Raw genomic sequence first — 9,965 nt, 5'->3', positions numbered from 1 at the left:
GTTTGGGTGCTCTGTGGTGGAGACGGTACTGTGTCAACTGGAACTGGGATACTATCTGCTAGGGTTGGGGTTAGAAAGGGTGTAGATGGTTCTCTGTCCAACTGGGTAGGGGTACAATCTGTGAGAGTCTGGGTTATGTGTGGTGGGGCTAGTTCTTGGGCAAGTACAACCGTGGTTCTATCTGCATCAACTGGTAGCACTATATTTTCTGAAGACCGTGTTGTTACTCCCTTAGATACTGCCATCACCCTCTCCAATTCAAATGGCTGATAAACAAGAAAAGTAATCGAATGTACAGACATTGTATGATAGACATGTGCAATGGATAGTGGGGAATAAAAGAGGGCATGAAATAATTCACATTTATGTTGTCTAACCAAACAGGATAGCATGACACAATTTCACATATATGTTGGCTAACTAAACAGGATAGCATGATACAATTTCACATTATGATGGCTAACTAAAAAAGATGGAAAGACATAGTTCAAAATATGATGACTATGTAAACAGGATGACATGATATAACTATATAATGTGTTTATTAAATAGGTTGGCATGCCATAATTCACATACATGCCGCCGATGGAAATATGATAGCATGATATAATTCCCAGATAGAATGACATAATTCAAAATATGATGACTGTAAACACTAAACAGGACGAGATGATATAACTATATGATGTCTTTATTAAATGGGTTGCCATGCCATAATTCAGATAGATGTTGTGTATGTAAACATGATGGCATGATATAATTCAAATATATGATTTATATAGTAGGCAAGTAAGCAGATGGCAATCCATATATGATGTAAAAACTAAGCAATGCAAGACAACATGCATGCCATGGGTAATATAACCCTGCCAAGTTTGAGCATAGACCTCAGGGGGAAAATAGGACTGGTCATCAGTCTCTGAATCCTCCTCTGAGGAGCTCTCTGTAACTAGCAAGATGTCTGCTTCAGCAGGTAGCATTGTCTGCTCTGAATACCTTGTTTTCACTCCGGATACTTCCATCACCGCTTCAAATGGCTGATGCACAAGAAGAGTAGTTGAATATACAAACTTTGTCGACAAATGGAACACGTAATACAAAAAAATGATAGCCTGATATAATTCACATAGATGATGATTGGCTAAACAGCATGGCATTGCATAATTCACATATATAATGCCTTTGCAACAAGATAGCATTGTATAATTCACATATATAATGTCTTGCAACAAGATGGCAATGCATAATTCACATATATGGTAATTAGACACTGAACAGGTGGCATTCACACAAAGCATGTCTAAACTAATCAAATGACATAGCAATGCGAGACACCATACACACGATATGAGCAACATAACCCTGCCAAGTTAGAGCATACACCTCGGGGGGAATAGGACTGGTCATCTGTCTCTGAATCCTCCTCTGAGGAGCTATCCGTAACCAGCGAGATATGCGCTTCGTCAGATAGCATAGTCTGCTCTGAAGACCTTGTTTTCACTCCAGAATTTGCCATCACCGTGTCAAATGGCTGATGCAAACGAAGAGCAGTTAAATGTACTAACATTGTTGACAAATGTAATATGTAATGAAAAAAAGGATGGCCTGATATAATTTACATATAAGATGACTCGCTAAGCAGGATGGCATTGCAAAATTCACATATATGATGCCTGGCTAAACAAGATGGCGTTGCATAATTCACATAAACGATGAATAAACTAAACAGATGGCATTCGCACAAAGGATGTCTAAACCAAGCAGATGACATATTTGATGTATAAAGTAAGCAATGCAAGACACCATATGCATGATATAACCAACATCAGCATGCCAAGTTAGAGCGAAGACCTCAGGGGGTAAATAGGAGTTGTCTTCTCCTTCTGAATCCCCCTCAGAACAGATATCTTCCTCTCGGTTACAATCTGAAATGCGTGGAGGGGGGCTGCCTTTGCGCCTACCATGGAGCGACGTCTGCATGAAATTTTATTGCCACGCAAGGCTCGTCTCTTTTGCTCTACATGTTCAGTTCCATTTTTTACAATAACTGTCATGCATAGGAATAAAACATAGTGAGATTATGTAAGGAGTGCATGCAGAAATCCAGAGTGATGGTAGCAACCTGTGGATAGACCCAAAACCAATAATAGCAGGCAGATAATGGCTTCAGTTAAAAAATACAGATAATGGCTTCTTTACTGTTTGTTTCCCACCCAACATGAAACTCATAGTAGACACCGGAGATTAACCAGATAGTAGATAGATACTATTGATAGCGGCCCCGATATGTACCCCACAACCATTTAAAAACTCAAGTTTGACCATTAGTTTGGAGCTAACTCAGAGTCTAATCGGTGAACAGGACGATAAAGTAGCATGTAATATTAAGCGATGCATAACGTAAGCAGACACGAAAGAGTGCGACCTCTCTTGCGGACCCGTGTAGTCCTCGAGGTCATCTGCTCGGTTGATGATGGTAATGCAGTTTTCATGGCTGCCAGCGGCGGGGAAGAAGATCTGAGGCGGCGAAAGACAGTCTGGAGGCCGGATCCCTGCTGTGCTGGACCCTTCTATCGTTGGAGCAGCTGAGCTGGGGTGGACGACGGCGCAGCAGGAGCGGGACAAACCACGCAAGGTTTTCTTTGACAACTATCTGTAAGAGAAGTAATTCTGTAAGGGCTCGTTTGAATTGGAGGATTCCAACAATGCAGGGATAGGAAATAGACAGGAATAGGATAGGAATGCACATGCAAAATAGAGAATTTAAAAACACAGGATTTCTGCCAATCTGGGTGTTTGATTCACAACAATTGGAAGATCACAGGATGCAAAGAAGCATGGTGAGATTAAGTCAAACCACAAGAAAATGTACGGTTATAATGCTATTATGCTACTATCTCTTAGTCTTGTGCTTCATGAATAGGAATTTGAAAAGGACAAGTGAAAATTAAAATTCCTACGTTTTTTCTTTCAAGGAGACACTAAAGGAACAAATCCGTGTGCTCAGTGGACAATATATATAACATGTAGAGTAAAAAAGAGATGCAACAAGTGTACAACCTCTTTGGCGAAGCCATGTCGATCTCAGCGTGATTGGGTTGGCCGGTGAGGATGCTCCGGCTGACTTTGCTGTCGGAGGAGGGGAAGAAGATCTTAGGCGTCTGGAGATGGAGCCCGAGGTACTGCTCCGCTGTGATGGAGGGTTTCGTCGTTGGAGCAGCTCCGGTGAGTTGTACGACGCCGAGGCTGAAGCAGGACAAGAGAGACAACGAACAACGTTAACCTGAGTGGAATTCTAATAGCATCTCCAATACATGACGTAAAATACATAACCACAAAGTTCTAGATGTAAAATACATCAGCCGCTCATCTCTGAACTTAACTGTCAAAACTGAACTTAACTATCGAAACTGAACTTAACTGTCGAAACTGAACTTAACTGCCGAAACTGAATTTTGCTGGCGAAATTGAATTTTGCTGTCGAAACTGAACGCACTAGCAAGGTGAGGCTACACGTCGGTCGACTGACTTTTTCATCTCTGGTTAGTCAATTTTGCAGCCGTTGGATACGAAATCAAGGGCCTGCGGTTCATCTTCAACCTCCACCCACTGAGCCGCCAGCCACCACCGGCCAAACAGCAGCCCCCCGCTGCCCGCGGCCGGCGGTGCGCCGCCCCGCCCGCCCCGAAAACACTCCCCACCGCCGGTCCGCCGCCGCCTCGGCCATCCCTCTAGCCCCCCCCCCTGTGCCGAGCTTTTTCTCCGGCGATCCCCACGCCACCGCCCCGCCACCACCGGCGACCACCGCCCCCATCCTGAACCCTAAGATAGATAGTGGGGTACCTCTCCGCCGAGCCCCCTCCCCGCTGCGGCTGGTTCTTCCTTCACCCCGGCGAGCCCCCCCCCCACCCCTTGAAAATTGACTGACCCAAAAGTCGATTCAGTCGACTGAAGTGTAGCTAAATCAGAGCAGCATCGCAAGCAAGAGCAAGAGCGAGAGCAGCAGCACGAGCAAGAGCAATAGCAAGAGCAGACCAGGCAGGGGACCGAGAGCAAGAGCAGAGCAGCAGCGCGAGCGAGAGCTAAAGCAGCAGCAGCTCCTACTGATGTGGATGTCGCCGCCGAGGGAGCGACGCCGTGGAGGAAGTGGCCGGCGATGCCGCCGTGGATGGAGCCGCGCCGTGTCGGCTCGGGACCGAGCGCCGGCAGCATCGTGAGATCGAATCAAGAAGAAAATGCGGCGATTAGTGTACAACCTCTTTGGTGGCGCCGATTAGGCCGCAGCTTCATCCGAGGAAACGGTGATGATGATGCTCTTCCGGTGGTGCAGGTGAAGACGGCGGTGTGGGAATGGAGGTGGCGTGAAGGACGAGGGGAACGTCGGGGCAGCTCCTTGGAGGTGGAGGACGGGGTGGCTGAACCGGTGGGACGATGAGATCGACGACGGATCCTCATCCGGTACGGTGGATGAGGGATGTCGAGGTGTTGCTATGGACGACGTCGTCGGGGAAGAGGCTCCGGCTGGGTGGCGGACGGAGCAGGGTGTGGGGTTTCGTCGCGGGTTTTCGCAGCCTCGGCGTACGAATGGGTGGGCGGATGGGATGGCAATGGGGAACCATGGCTTAGAGACGCGCTTGTCCGAAATGTGGGGTAAGTTACGAAAGTACCCCCACCGATTTGAGGCGGTTCTTTCGGTTCAGGGGTACCACGGGCATTTCGCGTGTCGGGATTTCACAGGAGGTGGGAGTTTTCGCGCGCGTTGTAATTTCGGAATAGCAAGGCGCGGGTTGAGATGGAGGGAGTTGTCGGAGCACAACGAGACAAAGATATATCTTAAATATTTCGGGCTAACAAGGCGCGGGTTGAAATTTCCGGACAAGCCTAACGTGTACTGTACCAAATCAATGCGCACTACAAATGTCATTCAAAACTTTGAATTCATGTTATGTTCAATTAAAATATTTCGCTACGTGTATAATGCATGCAACCTACTACTCAAATGAACGTTTTAGTGCATTCCAAACGTATATACTACCGCTTCAATATGAACTAAATTTGAATTCGTTTCTCTATTTGAATAAGATCTACAGTAATGATTGTTGTGAAGTCAAAGCATTTGAATTCGTTTCTCTGTTTTAATAAGATCTACAATCATCATTATTGTCAAGTTAAACCATCGTTTGTGTATTATCTTCACAGCACACCACATGATTAGTCTCGAGTTACATGTGAACTATGTGTACTATATGAACTCGAACTAGATTTTTTGAATCCACTTTATTTTGATTTCAAATCACATTACATATCTAGCTCTAGCTATATCTTCATAATCTACACCATGTCTCATATGTATAATGTGTTTGTCACATTATGTATGGTGCCCCGCCCCCTACGCCTACAAGTATTTAGATGTGAGTTGCAAACATCACACATTACCACAAATTCAAATAAAATGTGAGAATGTTCGATATATAGTATTGTTTAGATTGTTCGATATTTAGTTGTAAGCTGCAAATGCCACACATTATCACAAATTCAAATAAAATGTGAGATTGTTTGATGTATAGTATGGTTTACATTGTTCGGCATTTAGCTGTGAGTTGCAAACGCCATGCATTATCACATTATGGTATAACATGTGCACGGCACGTGTATCACCGCTATATTCATGCATGCAATGTTTAAAACACTATGATCTCCTATTCAAATATATGAATCCGCTTTCATATCAAATTATGATCTTTGTTAGTCTCTTACACCCACACAATCCTCTAACCTTTGTAGCTACCACTAACTTTCTCTCGTGCATGCACACGCCCTCCTCGCCCTCCCCCTCCCTCGACATTCTATCCACCGGGCACATTCATTTTTTTCTTTAGGTCGTTCTCCCAGAGTCTCCACAACTCCTTTCCGACACACAACGATCGATAAACCTCTCCAGCGATGCCTGCCTACAACATACACACACACCTTCAATCTCCTCCTTTATGTGTCCTTGCCTCGTGTCTCTCATACGGTCAGACACACGTGTAAACTCTCGCCCCTCTTTTCATCGATCTCACAACCGCACACTCCTCCCCCTATCTAGCTAGTAGTTGGGCCTCTCGCACCACCTCCTAGCTCCATTCTCTCTGTCTATCTGTCTCGCTGGGCCTTATTTGCCTCTAACAAATGGACGTACACCGACCAATCTCTCGCTATACATATAGCTAGCTAGGTCCTTATAACTCGTTTTTACCCACACGTCAATCGATCTACCTCATTAGTTGTGTCTCTCCCTTCCTCCGACAAACAACAATTGATCTATCGATCTAGTTAGGTTTGCATACCAAACACATGGTTCCCCTTCATCATCCATGGATGCGTCCCGACAGATCTATCACGCACAGGCACACACAGAAACACATCCCCACTCTTATTGATAACATTGCAGTTCCACCCTCAGTTTGTCTAGTAGGCCTCTCCCACCATCTTCGAGAAGCAACTCCATCACCCATCCAGCACTCTACCCCTCTCCCTCCCTCTCCCTCCCTCTCTCTCTCCTCTCTCTCTCTGTCCCATCATATTTCCCGTCCTTCAGTTATGTATGGATGTCGACCGATCTCCCTCAAGACATAGTTGGGTGTGTCCTTCTCAACACATATACGAGTCGTTCTACCTCTATAGTTAGGCCTCTGCCTACCCCACCCCCTCCCCCCACACACACCGATACATCGAGCGCTCTAGTCATGTCTCCCTGCCACACACAAACTTGACATGTGCCCTCTAACGTTCCGGTAGGCCAGTCGCCCTATATCTTTGACTTGCACACACACACAATTTCGATGGCTCTCTTCATCGATCTCGTACCCACCCACTTGATCCTCTCTTCGACTCTATCGAGAGCTATGACCGCTCCCTCTCTTCTCGTGGATTGCCCGACCCTCTATGTATGATATGGATAGGCCTCCATTTCACACACATTGCATGCAAAATTTTGTTTGAGATGTCATCGACACATATTACCACAAATAATTCACGAAATCAACCCCCACCCCACGCCCACCCCAAAACAAAAAACACTCACGAACGCAGTTTGTATCTCTCACACACACCCATGTAGGTGGGGGACGTGCACGAAGAGAAGAGGTGCATGCACGGCGCACGTACTCCCGTCTCTTTCCCAACCACACCCGTGCGGGTACACGGTGGAGCTCATTTCTGTACGAAAAAGGGAGCCCACGTGGTAATTTGGCACGTGTACTGGTTGTCCACTTGGTGGAGGGAGGATCGTCTACCTCGGGTGAACAAACAAATTGTGACTTGACGTGTTATGTTAAAAAAAGAGGCAAACCATGTGGGGCCTACCTTAGAGGCAAGGCTCTATACACTGGAGTATGTTTGATGTGTCCCGTCAACTCGCAGAACGAGGAGAAGCTTGCTTAGTACGCCGTCTCCCCCGCCCACGGGCGTGGTGGCTCGCAGGATGAGGTGAAGCTTGCTCCGCCTTACGCCCGCTCCCTCGCCCATGCGCGTGGTGGCTCGCAGGACGAGGAGAAAAATTTACTACTCCCTCCATTTACTCCTCGTCCCTACTACCTTGGTTATAGAGATTATATCATATTGTTTGGAATATATATGTCCTTTAGTAGATTTCAATATGAACTACTAGTACATACTCCAAACATTGATGTATATAGACGTATTTTAGAGTGTAGATTCACTCATTTTGCTCTGTATGTAGCACTCTCCCTCACCCCTCGACCCTCGCCCACGTGGTGGACGTGCAGCAATTCATTCGGTCTCATATAGCCAGAACGATATATACTGCACTACCATTATTGCTCGACTTCCCGAAGAGGCGAAGAGCCAATCGCAAGGTTAATATTTTGGAGATGCCAAGCGCAAGGTTATAGGAGAACGAGTAGTAGGTGCCGCGTCATTTATAAATAAAGTTTTTTTTCTTCAGTGGCACGTACGCAATATGATAGGTTCATATGGAGAGAAAAGGAAACCGTTCCACTATATACATAGTCAGGACGGGCCAACCTACACGGTTGCTTGCTGGGGTTGCTCTCTTCACACTCTCTCGCACAAAACGACTGTGGCCACATCTCTAACATCCCGGCGGATCACGTCCGCTTGGGGAAGGGGTGGATGCTTAGTGTAGATGCGGTGGCCGTCGCCGACGGCGAAAACCCACTGTCGGCACGTCCCGATCAGGGGTCCCCGCCGTTCTCTCTCACAAAGCCGGTGAGGTTGCCTTCGTCCCTTGCTCACTGTCGCGACGTGGGCAGTTGCCGCCTCCCGCCGCCCTCCTCAAGGTTGAGCTACGTCCCTTAGGTACAACTCCCTTTACAGCCAGCTTGCACCACTGCTCCAGCTGCCAACATCACTCCCTGTGGATATTTCTCTACTTCTTTGCCCCGCACATACCTCTACTGGCTTCTACGTACTGTATTTGTGATGAGTTTATGTCTCATCAACTAGTCCCAGTAATCTTATTCTAATCACGCTTCTTCAATTTCTTTGCCACAGGGATGCTCATCTCGATTTTGGTGAAACTGCACAAAATGATCCGATGGTCAAAAGGTTGCAAACTTCATTTATTAGGAAGCTCGAACGTTGCCAGCAAATTGAAGCCTGGTCAGGGTTCACGGTTCAAGAGCTAGGGACTGCATGGATCATTTTTTTCTTTAGCTGCCTCTGTTCCAAAATAAGTGTCAACTTTAGTAGTAGTACAACTTTGTACTAAAGTTTGCACAAAGTTGAGACACTTATTTTGGAACGGAGGGAGTACATATTTGCTATGATCTGTCAATCATTGAGATGCAATAGCATGCATGTTAGTCTCCTTTGTATTTGATGAAATGTTGCAACGGGCAACCTTGGACGCAAGATACATGTAACAGAAGCTGGAAGCTTCATAGCATTGTACAAATTTATCTCGCTGATAAATTACAGTACGTACTATACTAGTACTTCCTCCGTTCCTAAATATAAGTCTTTGTAGAGATTTCACCATGAACCACATGCGGATGTATATAGATGCATTTTAAGTGTAGATTCATTCATTTTGTTCCGTATGTAGTGGAATCTCTACAAAGACTTATCTACTAGTAATAGCTAGCCCCCACTACTAGGAATTCTCTATCCTCTCCTTGAGCCACATCATCAAAATTGATGTAGCCGTTAGATGAAGTAAATCAGTCCATAATAGCCGTATGATCTAGACGTTGAGAGGCTCCGCACTAAGACACATGCAAGCATGCAGAAATACCGTGGCACATGCATGTGAGTGGGTTTTAAATCACATCAACATGTCTGCATGCAAGCATGCACCGGTAGCATGCATGTAAGTGAGCTTTTAAGTCCCATTAACATGTCAAAAAGAAAAATATAATCCCATTATGCAGTAGGAGTTGGCTGATCTTTTTTCCTTACGTGGGATGATCTAAATGATGATGGGAGTTTATTTAGTTTGGCTACCACATTTTTCATGCGGTTATAGAGTTTTTTTAGTTCTATGAAATCGATAATTTTGCGCAGAGAGATATACCGTTGTTCCGCGGCAACGCGCGGGGACTCATCTAGTAATATTCAGGAACGGAGGGAGTACTATGTAAAGAGTTAGGTGTCGCACGGTGATAGTGTGAGGTGGGCCATGTAATCATTGAGCCTGCGTGTTTTCACTGCTCTAGCACGCCTCCACTGTAAGAATGGAGAAAATTGTAATCTAGTAGTAGTACCTCCTTTCGCCGAAAGCGTGGGACATCCAGCAGTCCTACCACCTCAGTAATAAAGACCAATGAGCCGTCAAATCACATAGACCCAGCAGTAAGTTGGACGGACGAAGCAACCATCACTCTTGCGCCAGTGAGAGGTCGCGTCCGCTCTGCCCGGGCATGAATGCGGCACCGATTCTTTGGAGCGGCGCTGACCGTTTCGGGCGGGAAGCGCGCGCGGGCGATGGAGGGCCTTTGGGT

Source organism: Aegilops tauschii, chromosome 1 (assembly GCF_002575655.3).
Source record: "Aegilops tauschii subsp. strangulata cultivar AL8/78 chromosome 1, Aet v6.0, whole genome shotgun sequence".
NCBI lineage: Eukaryota > Viridiplantae > Streptophyta > Magnoliopsida > Poales > Poaceae > Aegilops > Aegilops tauschii.
Note: the sequence above shows the minus strand (reverse complement) of the source record.